We start from the raw sequence: 22028 nt of genomic DNA, 5'->3' as shown, positions 1-22028 counted from the left end.
CCTTAACTTGTTCCATCTTCCCGAAACATAATTCAGATCCCATTATTTAAAATAATTATTAAATAGTAAATTTTGTATTACTATGTTTGCCTGACTCACGACTAAATTTTTAGAATGTAAGATATGATATCTCTTTGCATCTATCTGTATTTTTATGTATGCCTATGTGTGCATGTTCTGTATATGTGGTATTTTCTACCTCCAGATGGTATTGTCAAATAAAAATTCCTTTCTACTTTAATTGGTGTAAAAAAACATATGCACTTATATAGATTAAAGTATTCCCAAAACTTAGAAATAGGTAAACTAACCCAAATAATATTCAAGTTCACATGATCTGGAATAATCTTTGGTAAATGAGACTAATGTGTCTATGTCATATTTAATGCTGGCAACTCTGAAAACATACTGTTTTTAGTAAGCCAACAAGATTTATTCTACCTGGATGTACTAGTCAAATACATATTTCTTAACTTGAAGATTATATACTTAAAATTATAAACCTAAAAACAAAATACACAATAAAAATATAATGCATTATACATATATATATATATGTCAAAGATGGCAGTAAAAAGGGTGGTGCATATATTTAACTTTTGGTTCTTTGTGCTGTGATTTATGCCTCTTTATTACATATGAGTGCTATTAAAATAGTTAACCAGGAAATAACTTTAGAAGAAGGTTATCTTTATAAAATGTCTCATGAAATTTTAATGAGCAATTCAAGCATAATTAGGAACAAGCGAATTAAATAGCTGTGAGTGGGAAACAAGTTTATAAATAAAATTTACAACAATAATTATGTTTCATAATAGGTCTGCTTAAAAATACTTTTAGAAATTTTTTGATAACTTGAAACTTTAAAGTTATACTAAGTTACATTAAATGATAGTCATTGAATATCTAGATCATTCCTAAAGAAGTTAAAATACTGAAGCATTCATTGCTGAACGTAAGTTTTGTCGAATTTTGGCCTCTTATTTTTACAAAGAGACTAAAGATCCTTTCATCTGTTAATAAACATGTTCTTTTTGCAATCTGGAGCAACTGTATGATAAGAAAGCATATGCCTCTACAAAACTGTAAAGTGGTATGTTCATAAATTTGCTAAGATACTACAAAATGTTAATATATGACAGTTCACAACGGCTAACTTCATTTTCACTGGAAACTATTACTAAGGGTTAGGAATTATAATCAATTTACGTAAATTAACTACCAGGAATAATAAAGGTAAAAAAGAAAGAGTTATATGCACAAAGTATGCAGGGAAACTTGATAAGAAAATGTAAAAGATATGAAGCATGTGTTTCTGTGAAGGGAATGTGTTTTCCTAAAGTAGTATAATGTGGTATATAGGTTGTTTCAGATTGAAAGAGGAGAAATTAAATGATGAAAGTCTGAAAGAATATAGAAAGTGTTAAAGTGCCTGGGGAAAACAGAACAAGAAAGAGAACCTTGTCTCATATCTCATATGGTCAAGAAAGCTAAAATTAAATTAAATTTATTATAAGATGTTTGAATGGGTTTTAATATAAACAGTGTACAAATGAAAAAACTAGACTTTGATTTTTTTCTGCTAAAAATGTAAAGTTTTCTTAGATTACTGGTCTATTCTTAATAAGGGATTGTAAAGGCTTTTCTTTACTTGAGTAATTTACTTAGGAAATAAGAATTTTGTGTCTTATTAAAATAATTTTCTTTACTTTGTGTTCCTTTTTTCAGGTCTTTGATTATTTAAGAAAACCAAGCCCTCTCAATATTGAAAGAGGTAAGGAGTTTGTTTGTTTAATAATCATGCAATCTGTATTTGCCCTGGAGAGCTTCTATTGTCTCTGACAGAACAGATAACTAAGTATTGTTTCATGCTGATCTCTGATCCTATTGAATCAAGCGTTCAACATTTTGATATTTTGACATCTTTCCCAAAATCAAATGCTAAGTAAAACCTTTTTTTTTTTTTAACCTCAAGCTGACTTTGGAATTTCCCAGAGGACTTCCGCAAAACTCAAGGGATTTACTCTCTCACTTTATAAAAAGGGAGGTGTTAAACTAATTAGGTTTATTTGATACTTTAAACTATCTAAGTGGCATTGTCAAATAAGAAATAATTATGAAGTGATGTTTAGCCTTCTTGTGTTGTATTTGTGTAAGTATATTAATATTAGTGTTTCAGACATTCTATGAAATTTCTAGAAATTTTTCATTGTCTTTGCTGACCATAATATATCCTGGTACAACGTTATCAGTCATAATTTAAGTTACCTTAAAATGTTGCATGCCACAGAAATAATCAAATTCCTTTGCCAGGTATGTTAAAACAAACATTCATCAAATATTTAACAGGTATTTTTCAGTCCTTTGTCATTCACAGACAGTTGTTGTTTCTTACTCTGATGCTTTATGGAAACGTACTGCCATCAGCTACAGGTCAAGGCAAGGTGCTTCATTTGAAAAAAAAAAAAAAGAGAAAGAAAAGAAAGAAACAAAGAAGGATTTACATCACTCCGTGAAGAAGCTAATAGATTAATGAAACCACTAACCCAAGATCAATCAGAGTAAGAATTAATTACATGGCACTGAATTAACTTAAGTGAATGATTATCATGGCTTTTTGTCTAAAACCCTGGTTATTCTTTTAACATTTTGTTTTCCACATTTGAGAAACCTCTTTTTCTCTTTTCTCTTAAGCTATCTATGACTCACAGTCATTTAATAGGTTACACTTTCATAAACAGTAATGAACCTTTTTTTACTATTACCATTATTTATTTTGTTGTTGTTGGAAACCACCACAGACTAATTTAAGTAATGAACCATTTATCTTTTTCTTCCTACTGATGAATCTATTCTCCTTGTAAAAGGAAACAGATGTAAAACGACACATTGATTATATTACCTAGGCTTGAAGTGAAATATTTGAAACTGATGTACATAGAATTACATATGGCTTGATAGTTTTAAGGGCCTGTGTTTAACTTTATACTTTCAAAGCCCTCTTGAGATACTGGCCGGCTACCTGGCCTACAGGTTCCCAGATTTACAGATGAGTAAAGAAAGTCACTTCCTGACAGCTCCAGGAATTTTAGAATACTTTAGAGATTTTGAGAAGAGGAAAATCACCCAAATCTATAAATATTGCAGGAAAAATCTGATGATGAGTTCTTGGCTTGACTTCCTAGTCTTAAGAAGTTGTTAAAAGTCCAATCTGAGAGTCATTAAAAGTTCCATAAATGCAAACTTTAAAAAGAGCCTATATGGTCCATTACCATTCTTGTTGCACTTATGTAAATAATCAGGCCACGTTTAATGAGACTAGACTTATTTTGCAAACAAAAATAGTCTTATTTTGATTCTTTTTGACAGGAATGCAGATGACTGCAGAGAGAAATTTATATTTAAATGGAAAACTATTATCCACCCTTGTAAGTGTTCACTGTCTTTGAACTATTTTTAACTCTGTAAACTGAATCTTGCCTTTCTGTGCATTTTGTCAGTAATTAACATTTCTAATTTTTCTCTCATCTTCCTCACTTGGCACCACTGAGAACTAAAACCTGACTGCCCCGATCCTTATTGAGACTATGTGAAGAAGCCCTGCAAGCTGAAGCTAGATGCCTTAGTGATATTCTATGACTGGAACACTAATGTATATAGTATTTCAAGTCATTTAATCTGCAAATCAGGAAATGTGCACTGCCTCCCTCCCTCCACATCTACATGTGCTTCAAACCTAACATCTAGAAATCTCTAAGGACTGTCTTCTGGACTGAAAAACACCACCTTCTCTCATTTGCCTAAAGTCAGGACATACATTTCCCTTTGTGAAGGTACCCTTCTGCCCTGGAAGGACAGAATGACTCTTGATGAGAGATAACTCTAGGCTATTGTCAGTACAGCAACACCACCAAGAGGAGTCTACATAACACATCTTATAAAAAATAATGCTTATCTTTCATTAATTCCCTAATACCCTCCCACCATTCACCACACCTGGAAGCTCAAAACCTTTTTCATTTATTATGTGATTTTTACACAAACGCATTACTCTTTGTTAAAATTGTATATAACCCTCTGAGAATGCCTCTTTGAGTTTCCATTTCATTTCTGTGAGCCCATCTATATGCATATAAAATAAGGTTTTTTCCTCTGGTTAATTTGTCTTTTATTCTTTAATTTTCAAGATCCTGGTTACTGAACCTAAAAGGGTAGAGGAAACAGTTTTTGTCCTCCCTGACACAACAAAAGTTCATTTATTTCAATCTATTTAATTACTTACACAGATTTTGTGAAAAAGCGTTAGGTTAGCCCTGAGGATATCTTACCATTGAACCAATTTTGCCCCATTGTCTTCTCTTCCCTTTTTTTCCTCCTCTCCCCAAATGTAGGCTTCCTGATCCTCGTGGTGCAAGTTTATACACACATAGTACAACTCCATGCACACACGGGCTCGTGTATCCTCCCAGCATTCATCCCGTTTAACATTTCCACAGATGCTGTCTCTTCCAGGAAGCATTCTGGGACTTGGCATCATGTTATTATTTCATATCAATTACAATGATAAATTTTAGGTCAAAGACTTTCTCTAAGTATTAGAGATGAAGATGTTAAAACACTGAGACTAAAATTCCTGACTCTCTAGAAATAACCACCATTGTTAGGATTAATAACGGAAATAATAATAGCCTTTAAAAATGAAACAACAAGACAAAATGCATGGCTAGCAAAACCTGTCAAGAGAATTGATGAGATAATCAAGAGTGCAAATACAAAGCATAAAAACATTTCACTATGTCTCTTCTATTTCCTTCATCACACTAAAGCATGTACTCACAAAGGATCCACGTATTCTCAAGATGTGGCAGAAAGAGCCTGACATGAGCACCAAGTTCTTGTCCTAGAACAGCTCTCTCACTTTGTGACCTTGGATTACTCATTTTATCCCTATTGGCTTCACACTCTTTGTCTGTAAAGATGGGGAAAGAGACACATTGCCTTGAGGATCTCTCAGCCCCATGAAGAGCTGGCATCTTCAATCCCACTGGCAGAGTTTGGGGATTCCACCAGTCCTCATCCACATCCTTGCCCTCCCCGCTCCAGGATTGCTCATTAATGACCCCCTTTTCTTCTGGCATCTCCCACCTCCTCACAGTAAATATGCCCCAGTATTAATAATTGTAGGGCTTCACATCATCCCAGCTGCTGCTTCACTGTAAATCTGTAAGTAGGTATCTTTATCCTGCTCTAAAAATGAAAGCATAAGGGTCCAGTAAGAGTTTCTTCCCTGGGGTCACCTTGCCACCAAGAAACAGATAGGGCACCTGCATCCAGGACCACTACTTCTAACTCCTCACCATTCAATCACCAACCAATTCCTCATGAATTGCTCCACCCTCTTCACACTCCTGAGATGGCTCAATCCACAGGCCTTGGGAAATGCCCAAGCAACAGATGCAGTGGCCTCGTCAGAGTAGGTTCCAGACACACAGACTGGTTTCAGCCCAGAGACACATGATCTGGGGAGTGGCATCCCACATCTTGCAAGTCAGTATCTCGTAACCCCAGTTCGATGTCATGCTAAGCCCTGTTTAGGTTTTGTTCCTAGTCCTGAGGAGTGGAGAACTACTCTCCCCGATGATTATGTGAGCATACACAAAGTAAATTCTGCCCAGAAGTTGGGTGAGAGCAAGTTAACAGGAACAAAACTTCCCTGAGAATTGAGCTCTTTCAGGTGAGGGGTGAATACATAGGAAAATGTGAATTAGGGGTCAGCAGGGCTCCCACCCCAGCCAGGCCTCACAGCTTCGACCCCAACTCTGTGTGGGCAAGATTTAGGGGAAAAAATGTGAAAATCAAAAAAAAGAAAGAGAAAATTTTAAAATTGGGATGCTCCTTGGCTTTCTAGAAAGAGAAACAAATATAATTTCTTTTCCAGAACTCTGACAATGACTCACATGAGAATCCCCAAGCAGAACATTCGGGGCTTCTCATTTTGGTTTCTGCATCCTGGATCTGAGTCAAGACAACCAACAGGTCTTGGGAGAGCAAATGATTGGAAATCATTTACATATCAAAGTTCTGGCCCAAAGACCTGCCGTCTAAATATTCCATGGTACAGCTCTAGATGCTGCCACTTCTACTGAATGATTTAACAAAGAGCAAGCCATGCAAACGCCTCCCTAATTACTCTACCAGGTGAGCAGGCCAGACGCAGCAGACACCCTCCAGTGCAGACCACAACAATGTCAGGGTTAAGGCACCCCTTGGAACCTTTCTGATCTGGAAGTGGGGAAGTATTGCTACCATCAGAGTGTTTACTCCAAGGAAGCTTTCAACTTAGAACAAAAACCATGGTCCAGTCAGCAGATCAAAACAGAAGTTAAATTTAAAAATTACATCATAATTCTTAAGCCATCGTGCCTGAAGGAACATACCTTTTAATTTACTTAATCACAGTCTGTGTAATGGGTATAAACTAGTGAGGGAGAAAAGATAATCTAGAGAGGGAGAATCATTCTAAACCGTGCAATTAGTACCTAAGGTGAGCCTATGAAAAGTAATACCAGACTTTTGGAAATTACACTAGGAAACATGATTTTATGTATGTGGGCACATGTGAATATATGTTACATGTGTATGGCTGAGGGCTTTCTGAGACAAGTTTATAGTTTTTAAAGACCACAATGGTCACTTGTGGAGACTGGATTGGGGAGGTGCTCTAAGGAGCAGGCAGGCGGAGAGGGTGCTTTAGGCAATTAAGGACATGGAGGTTGAAGATGATAGCTACATAGACCAGGATCTGGTAGTGGAGGTAAAGTAAGGCAAATGGATTTGAGAGATATTTAGGATGGAAGTCAAGTGTACTTGAACACAGGATGGATGGATGATGTCCAGTATGACTCTGAAACTATGACTTGTGCAACAGGTGCATGGGGGTGCTATCCATGGAGGCAAGAAACCTTGGCAAGGGACCATATCTGGGGAAGAATTGTGTCTTGTCTATTTTGGCTGTTACAACCAAATATTACAAACCAGGTGACCTCTAAACAATGACAATTTATTTCCCATGGTTCTTGAGGCTAGAAAGTTCAAGACCAAGGCACCAGTGGATTTGGTGTCTGGCAAGGGCTCTCTTCCTGGCTCACAGACAGTACCTTCTCATTGTGTCCTGACAAGGTGGAAGGGGCAAGTGCTTTTACAAAGGGATTGATTCCTTTCATGAGGTCTCTCCTTCATGACCTAATCACCTCCAAAGGCCCCACTTCCTAATATCATCACCTTGGGGGTTAGGCTTTCAACATATGAATTTGTTTTTATTTTTGTTGTTTTTTTTTTTTTTTTTTTTTTGAGACGGAGTCTCAGTCTGTCACACAGGCTGGAGTGCAACGGTGCCATCTCAGCTCACTGCAACCTCCACCTCTCAGGATCAAGTGATTCTCCTGCCTCAGCCACCAGAGTAGCTCCGATTACAGGAGTACACTACCATGCTCGGTTAATTTTTGTAATTTTAGTAAAGATGAGGTTTCACCATGTTGGCCAGGCTGGCCTCAAATTCTTGACCTCAAGTGATCTTCCCACCTCGGCCTCCCAAAGTGCTGAGATTACAGGCATGAGCCACCATGTCTGGCCTCAATATATGAATTTTAGGAAGACATAAACATTCATGCTATAGCAAATTTCATGAAATTGGTTTATATTTGATGCATTAGAGACACCTTCAAGCTAGTGAGGAATTGTTTAAAATAAAGGAGATTTGGAGCATTGAAATGCAGAAGAAAGGGTAAAGTTGAAGATATAGTAGAAAGACGGGATCATTGATAACAAAAGGTCTTATGAAGGGAAGAGGTGCAGAGATTTAGAAAGCACATGGGGGCCAGGCGGGGTGGCTCATGCCTGTAATCTCACCACTTTGGGAGGCTGAGGTGGGTGGATCACCTGAGGTCAGGAGTTCAAGACCAGCCTGGCCAACATGGTAAAACCCCGTCTCTACTAGAAATACAAAAAATCAGCCGGGCATGGTGGCAGGTGCCTATAATCCCAGCTACTTGGGAGGCTGAAGCAGGAGAATTGCTTGAACCCAGGAGGTGGAGGTTGCAGTGAGCCGAGATTGCACCAGTACACTCCAGCCTAGGCAACAGAGTGAGACTCTGTCTCAAAAAAAAAAAAAAAAAAGTATATGGGACATCTAGTATTAGACAGGGGCAAGAAATGAGGTAAAGTTTCCTTAGTAATGTGACTTTAGCCAACTCTATTTTAGAAAAGTAAATATTTTTCTAAATACTCTATTTTTCTAAATATCAGCTCTTTCATTTGCAAAGTAAGATGTGCTTTTGCTTTCCTTTGCTTACTCTCTGACTGCATTGGATTTCTCTGTGTTCCTCAAACAAGTCAACTAAAAAAATAGCAACCTCCTTCCTGCCACAGGGCCTTTGTACATACCACTTGTCTTGATAGGATCTTTGCAGGAATCTTACTGTCATCATGATGAGATGAGATGAAAGTCCCTTCTGTCTGGCCACTCTCTATCACATTACCCTGTTGTTTTCATTGTATTTGCTACCACCTGAAATTAGTGAATCTTTTTCATATTTGAATGGAAGCTCCCTAAATGTATGATCTATATGTATTGTATATCATGGACCTACCAGCACATAATCGGTCCTTCTCCAAATAAAGGTCTTAGAAAGCATTTGTTGATAGGATGAATGAAATCAATGAAGGAATGAATATGATAGGTGATTAATTGAAATGAAATAATGAAAGTGAAAATATCTAAAGCTTCAAACACATTTTAGTCATTAACAAACGTTAACTATCTTTTTGTTACTTGAATATCCCATTGAGCCATTTCTTGAATGTGGGATGCTTTCTGGCCAAAAATTAGGAAAATTACATCTTTGGCTTGTCCATGCATAACATCAAAGTATAACCCACGTTTCTCCTTCACTGTGTATATCAAAATATGCCTGAACTAAGTGTAGAATAAGCTGTCTTTACAGAAAAAAAAAGCCTATTTTCTGCATCTCTGTGCTCTTCAGACACTGCAATTGACCTGCAGGGTATGGAAGGAATATGTGGGATCAGTCACAGGTTGGAGTGCATTCTGGTTCTGCCACTAACACCTGTATAGTGTCAGGTGTGTTACTGAACATCCCCAAACCACATGTCCTCATTCGGGAACAGGAAGTATTAACCACTGTTATTTTATTTCTATTGATGCCATAAAAAATTACTACAAGCAGATATGCAGATCATCCTTAATACATTACACAGCACATTTGTGACAAAAAAAAATGCACCCATCCAAGTAGGCCATTAGAATACAGTGCCTGTCTGCATGGACATCAGTCCCCAGTGCATTGGACAATGCCCCTGTGCACGATCCAAAATGTGTCCACCTCAGGGAGGTCCCACAGTCGCTCCTTCCTGCAGGCTCCCAGGGACTTTGGAGATCCCTTCTCCCGCTCTCTACACACCCCTATGCCTCTGAGCTTCCCTACAGTCTGAGAATCAAGCCCACAGCCCCTTTGGTTTTAAAGAAACCCCAAGGGGACATAAAGAAGGGATAGTAAATCTGAGTCTGTTAAAGATATGATGGTTTAAGAACCTTATGAAGCTGTTAGGGTCGCTCATACTGAAACAAGGGTCTGAGGAAATCACTATGGCCCTCCAGTTCAGCCATCCTTGTCATCAGAGCCCCCAACCCTGATCCAGGAACCTACTTCCTCCAGGTTCCTTCACCCCTGCACCAGGGGTGTTGGGAAGCAGTGGGCGAGAAGCCAAACAGAAGCCCAGGGAGAGCCGTTCAACCGTGAGAGGTGCCCAAATCTTGAGGGACAGTGTTCTCACCTGGGTCATCACCTTACTCAAGGAGAGTCCCCCGGCAGCATCTCCTCGTGTAAGTCCCAGGAATAGCTCCGTTTCACAGTGCTCAAATTTAAAGGATATGTTTGTGAACATTCATGGGTTGAAAATATTAAGCCACTGAGAGATTTCTAAGATAACTTAATTTCAAAGGGAAATTATTCCCAAACCACACTGAGTTTTGCTGAAACCACAGGAAATGACCGTCCTGTCTCCAAGGCCCACATCAGTCTAGGCTCTGCTGCCTCCCAGTCTGGGCCCTCCTGGCACTCCCATGTCTGGTTCCATGCACTGGTAGTCACAGCATAACACAAGAAAAGAAAAAATGCTACTCAGCCATAAACTCATGATTCTCCAAATGCCAACGGGCAACACAATTGTGTTCATTCGCTCACTTATTTTCCATAACCCCTTGTTGATCAGGTGCTGTTAGCAGGCATTGGTGATGCAGTCAGTTGAGATGTGCTGAGATTGGTGGGAAAAGCCAACAGCTTTATGGGGGGGGGGGGCAGGGGTTAAGGGGAGGCTCTGAAATGGCAAGACACATGAAACATCTGTAGAGTCCATCCAAAGCCAAAACCAGGCAACTGAGAGTTTTGTTTCATTCTTGAAACAATAAAAATACATTATTTGCTCTAAGTTTTTGAAATTGCAAGTCATTCAAACTGAATCTTAGCATTATCTAATTTCATCAAATGGGGCATTTAAATCTCAAATTTTACAAACACTGTGCCTTATTTTCAATTTCTTTGTCAATTTTCCATTGAAAGGCAATGGAGTGCATACATAATCCCTCCTGAAAAACCAAGAAAAGTATTATGAGAAAAAAGTTGTCCAAAATATGTCTGCAAAGCACATTTTCTTGAAGATTCTGTAAACTAACTTTTAAAATTAAAATGGATATTGCTAACTTTTGCCAAAAAAAATAAAAAGTGATTATTGAGTCATGGTAAGAATTAACATATATTCATTATTCTGAGCATAAGGAAATACATGTTTTTATATATGTAACTTGGCATTATAGAAAAAAGATACTAAATTAAAAGAAGGTACCAAATTGCTTTAGATACTAAATTACAAGATGCTAAGTTAAGTAGAACACTTGCCATCTGAATGCAACGTTCCTCTGGGCTTCCACTCAATCTTGACTTTGGATAAATTTTTTCTTGTGTTTCTTCCTATCCAGAGTCTTTTGGCACAGACTCTTCCTGTCTTGTGCTTTCTCAGCCCTCCTTCAATGCTGTTCTCTTGGAAACTCCACCTTTACCTTCCAATGTTGCACCAAATTCCAGGTTAGGGGCGGGGGAGACTCCACTCCAAAATGCCTCGTCTCCACCCACAAAGCTGTGGAATGTCAAACAGATGGGAAGGGCTATCAGATTCAAACTAGAACTCATGGCTGAAGAGCCAGCTGTGTTCTCACAAGAGAGAGTTGCTTTCTTATAAAACTGTCTTCATTTCCACTCCCAAAAGCATCATGCTGCTGTGTGCTTGTGACAGGGGCCTGAGCAAAAGCTCCAACAAGCTTGAGGACATGAAAACATTGTGGCACATCTCTCACCAAGTGATGCTATCTGGACATGCCTACTCCAGGGTCTTCTACTTCATTGGTGCCTTTTTCTGTGTGCTTGTCAGTCAGGCCACGCAGGTCAGCACCATCCTCAATTCAGGGCCAGGGCTGAGGCTGATACCGACTGGGCCTTTGGCCATGGCTGGTGTGTGGTGGGAAGGAAGCCAGACTGGGTTCTGTATCTGGGCTGCTATCAACCCTAGGAGAGGAATTTCCTCCCCCAGCCCCTCTGTTCATTTTTATCAAGGGCACTAATCCTTTGAGAGAAGGAATTAAATTGTTCTCTCTTTCCCCCCTTCTATCTAAATCTCATTCTTTTGTAAACAAACTTGCTTTAAAACCACAGAAGCTCGTGTTAAATCACTTCTTGCAAAAACAGAAACACACATCAACAGCAGTGGGACATGCCTGGCAGGAGCGCCTGTGTGTGTTAGTACCTGTGAATGTGGCTGGTCTCGGAATGTGAGAACCATGTGTCCCCAGGTGCGGGGCAGAGGCCGGAGGGGCCGCACAATTCACTGACCTTCCTCTGGAAGAATTCCTGCTGTTCAACGAACCCCATCTCTTCCTTCAGCAACTCAGAGAAGCCTGGTGATGGCTGAATACCATCCTCTACTGACGGCACCCCCCCAACCTGCATCCATAGCAAGCCTGCGCTCAAGGCTTCTCGGCTCTGCATCTCTGTCCTCTATGTTTGTCCCCAAGTTCACTTAACCAGTATAGGAAGGGTCTGGGGCCATCAGCCTCTTTCACAGTTGGAGAAACTGAGACTCAGGGAAACACAGCTACCCATTTTACTGCCAGCCATCTTGGTTCTGTAACCCTAAACACAATTCTGGACATACAATCCCACAAACAAAGCTGTGGTCACCTCCCAAGGCCCAAACTGTTGAGTGTTTTCTGTGATCATCATGGTGTAGATGCAGAGCGTTTACCTGACATGGGGACATGATTTTAATACAATGTTGAGAATGAAAAGGATAAGATTAAACACAGACACAGATACAGATACAGTTATAGCTACAGATAGGATGCTCACCCCCATCGCAAGTGAAACTTGTGCACAGGAGGAAAGCCATGCCGCTCTTTCCAGACCTGGAGGTAGCCCCGCATTTCATTCAGAGAGAGAACATCTAAGACCCTGTGATGGTTAACTTTCTGTCAGCCTGACTGGATAAGGGGTACGTGGGGAGCTGGTAAAGTGTTATTCCTGGGTGTGTCTGCCAGGGTGTTTCCGGATGAGATTGGCATGTGAGTTAGTGGGCTGAGAGGGGAGGATTCACCCTCAATTTGGGCAGGCACCATTCAATCAGTTGGGGGCCCAGATGGAAAAAAAGGCAGAAAGCTGCTGACATCTCACCCTCTCTCTTCCATAGTTGGGAAACTCTTCTCCTATCCTTGGATATCAGAACTCCAAGCTCTCCAGGCTTTGGACTTCAGGACTCCCATTAGAGCCCCCGACGCTCTCAGGCCTCCTCAGGCTGAGAGTTACACCATAGGTTTCCCTGGCACCAAGGCTTTCAGACCTGGACTGAGCCACACTGCCAGCATCCCAGGGTCTCCAGCTTACTGATGGCCTGTCATGGGACTTCTTAGCCTCCCTAATTGTTTGAGCCAAATTTCCTAATAAATCCCCTCCCTCCCATAGATATCTCTGTACATGTAGCCTATTGGTTCTACGTCTTTGAAGAACCTTGACCACTACACCCCACTCACTGACTCTTTACTTTCCATCTGGCTTCCTTATACCTGCTCTGGGACCCCCTGAGCTGCTCCCACATGAGGGTTCCTCCCCAGGACACCTGCTAGGCTGCCCCTCACCTCCCTGAAGAGGCTCATCCTGAACTCAGGAACCTGAATCCCTGCCCCTTCAGGCACTCCAACACCAGCGATTCAACCCTGTGGTATCTAATTCTTCTTCCGCCTTACCATATCATTTACTTGCTTATTTAACATTATTTTTCTCCCTACAAAAATATGTAACTGCAGAACAAAGCAGCAATCTTTATCCCTCTTGTTCACTGATGCTATCTGGCAGAATGTGATGGCAGGCAGTGATTAAATGATGCTGGCAGAATGTGATGGCAGGCAGTGATGAAATGATGCTGGCAGAATGTGATGGCAGGCAGTGATGAAATGATGCTGAGTCTAAAACTAATTAGAACATACAATGCATGTAAGAAATACAGTGCCATGTGGAATATTATGCTATATTAGAAGCTGTTATTACCAGGCTCTTGAATTACTTTTGACTATTGCTTTTATTTTTCCTCCTTTATGAACCACGTGGCTATAAGTTTTCCATATTTATAATTTTTAGTGTTTGTTTCTTCCAGCAAGGAAATGGGATGATAATTGTCTTTGTACTTATGTCACCTGCACTGTCTCATTGAACAGATATTTATTGAATCAATATTCTACCATCAAGGCAAAGAGTTATAGTGTGGTGAAAATTCTAGTTTAATTATAGTAAGTTTAGACACAAAGTTGTGTGTGTGTATGTGTGTGAATACTTTGCTGAGCCTTGGCAATCTTTGTTATTGTAGTATAATTTTGCAGAACTGGCTGATGTGAGCCCAATGGAGATGATGACCTAAATGATGCTTTCAAAATATACTGTGGTTTGAGTGCTTACTAATTATTCCAAAATAACATGTACGTCTCACCATGTGGTAGTTTTCAATGCTCTCATTCAGTTGTGTTTTTTGGGGTGTGCACTGTGCTCAGGCCCCTCCTGTATTAACTCTGCGATGGGTCATGTGATCTGTGTTAGCCAATGGGACATCAATACATGTGATGTCAGCGGAGGCCTTCAAAGACCTTGGCATGTGGGCCACCTTCTTGCTTTACAATTTTTGAAACCAAACTCCATGAGAAGAAGTCAGACCAGGCTGTGGAGATCCGTACTCCAGTGGACAGCCAGCATTGACCACCGGCCACATGACAGAGGTCATCTTAAACTGTCCAGCAACAGGCAAGGCTCTGGATTAGTGCTACCCCGTAGAAATAACAGTGATGATGGAAATGTTCTATAATTGCACTGTTTTCAGGGCATCTTCCACTCCCATGTAACTAGTGAGCGCCTGAAACATGACCAGTGTGGCTGAGGATCAGACATTTTATTTTCTTAAATTAATTCATAATTAAAATTAAATAACTACAGGTAGCCAGTGGCTAGAGGACCAGAGGACCTCTCTTTGTAAGCAAGATGAGCAAAACAAATGTTTTGCTGACTGCAGTCTACATCCTGAAGCACAGGACAAAGTATATGGCTGTTGTTTTAAGTCACTGAACTTTGGAGTCATTTGTTTATCAGTTGGTTATCATCGGTTTATCAGTCAATAACCGATCCCCCATCTACAAGTACATAATTTAAAAATCTGACATTGTAGAAAAATTTATGTCTAATAATTATGTTACTTCAATATAAAAATCACCACTTATTCCATTTTTAGATTCTAATTTGAAATCCTATAAATTCTTACATAAAGGAATTTATTTCCATCCTCCTGAAACTTTACATGCTCTCCTGAAAGTCAAATGGCACCCACTCTTTGGTCAAACAAAATACATTTGGTCCAGAAAGCAGCAATGGAATCTAGGCAAGAAACTTATGATCAGAGCATATTCATTATTGAGAAAGCATTAGGACCGCATAGTCATAATCCCAGACCCATCTCTCATAGCTTCACACTCCAAGTTTAACATCTTGGAATCAAGTGCTAAAGTGAAAATAAAATGAATATAACTGTGAAATGAGATCATATACAAGGTAAATAATTAAAGCATAAAATTCAGGTGGAAGACTGCCCAGCAGCTTCTGTATAGGACTAAGTCATCTGAGCAGGGTTGCCTGCAGATCTCTGTTCTCTCCCGGCTCCCAGGGGGTCAGCTACTGATGTTAAGCGAGAGACCCATTCAAGGCACAGAGACCGTTCTTCCTACAGAATCCTCTCAGGACCACTGCACAGCAAGTGGAATGAAGCAGACTGCCCCTGCGGCAACCAATCCTCAGGAAGGGCTGGCACAGAACATTTAACAGAAGGCTTTCTGTATTCGTCTGTTCTCATGCTGCTAATAACAACATACCCAAGACTGGGTAACTTACAAAGGAAAAAGGTTTAATCGACTCACAGTTCCACATGGCTGTGGAGGCCTCACAATCATGGCAGATGGCAAGGAAGAGCAAAGGCACATTTTACACAGCAGCAGGCAAGAGGGCATGTGTGGAGGGACTCCTCTTTATAAAACCATCAGATCTCATGAGACTTATTTACTATCACGAGAAAAGCACAGACGACCCCACCCCCATGATTCAATCACTTCCCATCGGGTTTCTCTCACAACACATGGGGATTATGGGAGCTACAATTCAAAGTGAGATTTGGATGGGGCCAGAGCGAAACCATATCACCCTCCATCCCTCAGCCCATCCTAAGCTGAGCTGAGGGAGCAGTCCCCAGGGTCAAGAGCCACAGGAACTGGGAGGCACCTGGCCTGTGGGTGGGGCACCTGCTCTGAGCCTCAGTTTCCCCATTCATAAGGTGGGAGGAGGCCTCATGCCTGCTCATCCATAGGTTTGCCTTCGGGTTGAAAAGGGAAAGTGAGCAAATGCTTGAAAGTACAGTGTGTTTCTGCTTTTTGAGATCCCAATCCAAGGCAAGCCCCAAAGGGCAGGACCAGGACCAATGTCAGGAAGCCACAGGCAAATTGAGTGTGTGTGACTCAACATGAGGAAGAACTGCCTTTCCCATTGTCTCATGGATAGAAGGAATAATGTTTTCTCTGTCAGGGGAGGCACTGAAGACACTGGTGAGGATCAGCCTGGCCCTTATGGTTAGATAAAACATAAAAATAATTCTTACAGAGAATTTGAAACTTGACTTTGGGCACTCTCCAGGGACACTTTGGTCGTAGAGGTAGTCGGTCTTCAACTCAGACATAAACATCTTCTTGAGTGTCTTCATGGCTCTTAGGGGATAATATCAGTCACAGACATCAGATAGGGCCACAGGCTGTGGCACACAGCTCGAGGGTGCATGCGTATGGTGCCCCCTAGAGTTGTTCTAGCCACAACTATCAACAATAATAATTACATCCAAGGGCACAGCTCTGAACCCACATTTCAAACATGCACTGTAGTGCCGCCTAACAGGATGCCAGAGAGGGACTCTCACATCTGAGGAGAACTGGATCAGGCATTCTTGGACCTCTTTCATCTCTAGGAGTCGGTGCTTGCACGATCACTCACACGTGGAGCCTGGAGCCTCACTGTGACTCACAGGTTCACCTTCTGATGATGCATGTGGAACTGGCAGGTGTTCTTGATCAGGGAGAGGAACCTGATTTTCCCAGCAGCGCTAAGCTGTGAGCAGTGACAGTTTTCTAATGTTCTCAGATAGCATATCTTTCCTGGCATTTGCCTCTGAAGAAGGGCATGGAAAGGAGCAGTAACATCCCAAGCACCTGCCGAGGCCTGAGTCAGTCTGGCTGACCACCTGAGGCTGTGGATAACACACGCATCACTCAGAGCAGAAAGGCATGGCTGTGTGTCATAGCTAATTGAGGCTAAGAGAGAACATGCAAGTTTCAACAATGGAGCTATGTAAATTGGAAAATACCTCTGGCTTTCCCATTAATTATTCTCTTTGCATTTCATGGAATGTGGTAAGTGAAAAATCCATGTGATCATCGAGCCACAGTGCTGGAAGAGATTGCCCAGCCCATGCTGGCCAAAATCAAATATAGTCATGAGCTGAGTAATGACATTTGGGTCAATGACAGACCATATTTACAATGCTACAGCCTAAGTGCATAATAGGTGGTACCACTAGGTTTATGTAAGTATACTTTGTGACATTCTCACAATGACAAAATTGCCTAACAAGGTATTTCTTGGAATGTATCCCCATCATTAAACAACCCACAACTGTACTACTGTATGCACAGCTACCTGTGTGTGAGCTAATCATTCAGAAAGAGCTGTCCAAATATGTTTCAGAACTAAGCCTCTTCTCCATGACAGATGGTGCAAAACTTCAAAACTTTAATTACTGCAATAATTAAAAATGTAATAGCCCCATTTCCCATTGCATAGATTATCAAAGATTTCAATGCCTCACCTTTTTATAGTATAGCCACAAGTTCAATTAATCAAATTAATTTAATTTAAATTTTATTTCTTTAAATTTAATTGAAAGAAAATTAAACAATTTTCTTTTGTTTGTGAAATACGTTTTCTTGTGAAAAAAGGAAAAGACTATTGTGAGTAAATACTCTTCCAGATAAGACTTCAGAAAGAAGAGTAATTTTTCCACAGACTCCCATATTGAACTAGGAGTAAATAAAAATAATTGTACTGCTTTAGATAGAAATAATACAAATACAATTTTGGGGGTAGATGTTTGTATAAATGTGCAGACAATATTTATTCAGAGTTGAAAGGAAGCAAAAATGATTCTGCGGTTGTGCTGGCCGTCCTGCCCATGCTCCGCACAATGCTGTTCAGCAGTGGCTGGTGTTCTTTCTATTGACATCAAAGTTATTCTCATGAAATTGTTCTCAAACTTTAGCTATTTAAACTGAACAATTAAATGACTTTTATGATTTTGTTGGACTAGCGATGTTCAATTATCTCACTGTCAAAAACTCATATTCTTTCATACATTTCATTTAAAATTTTTTCAGTTTATTTGAAGAAGTGAAATCATTCTTTAATTCTGAAAAAAAAACCTCACAATCCATGTTAACTTTTTATGTGATTCGTTGAGTAAAGCCTTTATACTTCTAACTAGTTTTAAAAATATCTTCAGCTATGGAATTATGTAAATTGAAAAAAAGGTAGCACTTTTATACTTAAACCTGTTGAAGGTATTAAAGAAATAATTGAGGAATAATATATCACTCTAAGTATCAACAATAGTAGTAAAAGGGACAATATTACCTATAAACAGAAAAAGAAATTTTGACACAAAGTGGATAATTATTATGGCATTTGCTGAGCCTACCTTTGAAATGGATTTCACACCTTAAGAATTCTTTACTTTTTTATGGATGTGACTAATACTCTTCCAGCCTGGAAACAAGGAGACCATCACATGCAATGTTGAAGATAAAGTGAATAAAAGTCGACATGGATGCTTTCTTTTTGGCAGTGGGCAACATTTTTAAAAGTTGAATAAGAGATGCAATGTAATCTCAAAGAATGGAAAAGCAACTTATGTCATAGAAAGTGATATTACACTCCTCAACAAATCAAATCTGAAGAGCAGTTTTCAGAATTGGTAACTTTATGCCAGTGCATGGACAGCATACAGTTCATAAAGCTAATATTGATCATTTTCTTAGTAATGCATAGTCATTAGGCAAAAAAAAAAAAAAAAAAGGAGACAAAGGTGGACTTGATTGCCTCAGAAGATACACTTCAATGGAATGGAAAACACACTGTTTCTGCAAGGAATTTTATGAGTGAATTATGCAAAAAAAAAAAAAAAGGAATTGATAAGGGAAGCCAAATCATCAGGAAGATGTAATTAAAAAGGTAACAAACATTTATAATTTATTTCAGATAGATAAAAGTAATTGTGAGTATAAATGTGTCCCATGCAATATATGTTTCATCTTAATGAATGCCTGCATAAGCAATGCTCCTTTCCCCGCTCCTCAGGCTTACCTGCTGCCCTTTGCTCTCTTTCTGGTGGGTCTGCCTGGGACGCTCCACCTGCGAAGAGCTTCAGAATGCCCTCTCTGGTCTCTTTCAAGTATTTGCTCCAGTCTCATCTTCCTATGAGAACGAATCAGATCATTTCTAGCAAATGTGCCTCCCTCCAGCCCAGCCTCACTCATGGACTAAACCTCTTATCCGGCTCTATGTTTTCATCTTACCCTTTCTTTTCCTTTTTACTCATCTGTTCTAAATACCATGTAATTCCTTCATGCATTACTCTGATGATTTGGGGGCATTTTTCCCTTGTTAGAATCTAAACTATAAAAAGTGGGGATGACTTTTGTTCAATAATGTGTCCCATGTGTTGGAGGCTCCTCCAACAAGGGCTTTTATAAAACAGGTTCTCAGTAAAAATGTGTTCGAGAACGCATTGATGTAACAGGTAAGATATAAATGCAAGATCCCAAGCTTTAACATCAGCCCACAATTGAGTGGGTTCATGTGGGTGTGCAGGAAAGGAAACCCACAGTGCCAAGACTCTGACATGCTGCATCACTGCCAGCAGCGACGGGAGACACCTACTGATACGGTTTGGCTGTGTGTCCCCACTCAAATCTCATCTCTAATTGTAATCCTCACATGTTGAGGGAGGGAGGTGATTAGATCATGGGAGTGTTTTCCCCCATGCTGTTCTCGTGATAGCGAGTGAAGTCTCACGAGATCTGATAGTTTTAAAAGTGGCCGTTTTCTTTCTGCGTTCTCACTTCTCTCTCCTGCAGCCTTGTGAAGAAGGTGGCTGCTTCCCCTTCCGCCATTGCCGTGCCTGTAAGTTTTCTGAGGCCTGCCCAGCCATGCAGAACTGTGAGTCAATTGCAACTCTTTCCTTTATAAATTACCCAGTCTTGGTAATATGTGCACAATGAACTAATACATTTTATAAATGTATAAACTTATGCATTTATGAATCGCCCACCTTGATAGGTGTGAGAATGGACTAATACACTGACAATAGCGATGCCAGGGCTCAGGGTCTTTCTGTTGCTCAGTAAAGATGAAACACGGTTGCTGAACACTCATGCACCACACATAAGGTCAACTTCAGCATCTCCTTTCATGAAGTGTGTGCTGTGGACCTTTCTCTCTCACTTTCTCCCACTCTTCAGAGCGTAGGAGTGCCTGAATGTTTTAGAGTAACAAGTGAAGAATGTATTAGGTGGGGGAAAAAGTTTCTTTCCTGTAATTGTTCAGGAATCTACTTCCTGGGTCAGAGGGAATATGCATTTTTGTAATACTGGGTTTTTTTCTTTGTTTTATTATAATAAAAATGAAAACATTAATTGATTGAATCACAAAGAACTCTCAAACACTTGCCCATGTCAAGAAACAAAGTTGAGTTATACCATTTTCTTTCAAATTTTGCAGAAACTTTAATTCTTTAAGAAATTAAATAATATTCTGGTTTCTGACCAAGTAGAGGAAACATAAATGTCAGTCCTCCCCCAGAAAAGCAGATTTGGCTTTAATTTGGTGTGCTAATGGCAAAAATCCCATGAGCAAACCTGTTTTTTCTTTGCCCTTTTAGAGCAATCAAAACTCAAAACAACAGCAGACTTAAATCTTGATGACCTATATCCCAGCCCAACCCCTAACCATTGACATGCTGCATCCAAATCTGTCCTTTCTTTTCATGTGTCGAGGAAGAAGATTCCAAGAGAAGACCAGATGTCAGATAGAGAGATTTATGAGAACTATCGAGAGAGAGCTATGATCACCAGTCTCTTAATAATTCACAAATTAATTGCAAGCCTAAAATGTATTTATCTCGACTTGCCTATCAGGCAACTGTGGAAATAGAGATAATGGAAAACAAAGTGGGTTATACTAGTTTCCAAGAAAATACCACACTTTTCCCTTCTAGCCCTGATGACCTGTGAGTGCTGAAAAGAAACCCACAGCAGTGTGGACAGAAGAAGTTCAGAAAGAAGGCCAAGCAGGGAAGCACAGACAGGAGGACAAGGTGTGGCAGTTGGGACAATAAACCCTAAGACTGGGTCAAAGCAAACTAATCCCTCCTCACACATGCACATAGACTCCACGTTGGCAGAAGAAGCAGGTAGGAATCCAATTTCTAGTCAAGTTGCTGAGCAAAGCTGGAGGAAGATGGTGGCAGATCCTGATAAGAAGCTGGAAGGAGCTGGACAAGGCTGAGCAGCCACCCAGGAGGCCTTGCAGGAGCAGAGTCCCTTACAGTCATGCTGTAAGCAAGTCCAGGAATAACTGGCCCTGCTGTCCTCCCATCACCAAGAGTAGGCCATTACTTTTGTAAACATATCATAGACCCACCCACATCTTTCCAGTCCTGGTCTGGGCCCTTGCATTCTCTTGTATGAGCAATTAACAGCCTTTGAATGGAGCCCCTAACTTCAAGGGCCCCCAACTTCAGATATCCCCTCCCTGCTGTTTCCAGTGTCCATCCTTCCTATGCACAGCTACTAAAGCCATTCTTAAGGTTGACCTATGTCAGAGCCCAGATTCCTGACAGTCCTGTAGACTCCACAGGCCTGGGGAGGGGCCCAAGAACTGGCATTTCCAAAAGGTTCCCAGTTGAGGCTGATGTTGCTGGACTGGTGACCACATTTTCAGGAGGACTGAGCAGCCAAGAGACCAAACCATCAGCACAGAGTTCAGAGAAAAGATTGAGGTCCTCAGGATGCACATACCCAAAACCCAATCCTAGAGCTGACAGCAAGGTCAATGCCCTAACAGGAGCAATAGCAGGATCGATGGAACATAGGGTCCACCCCAAACCAATCCATTTGTTGAGAAAATAAATGAAAGAGGGATTTTCTGAAATGAATTGGTGGTAAATAAAGGTAATCCTATTTCTGATGGAGAGCATGCGAGTCCATTGGGAGAGCAAGTCCC

This window comes from Macaca nemestrina, chromosome 4 (assembly GCF_043159975.1).
Source record: "Macaca nemestrina isolate mMacNem1 chromosome 4, mMacNem.hap1, whole genome shotgun sequence".
NCBI lineage: Eukaryota > Metazoa > Chordata > Mammalia > Primates > Cercopithecidae > Macaca > Macaca nemestrina.
Note: the sequence above shows the minus strand (reverse complement) of the source record.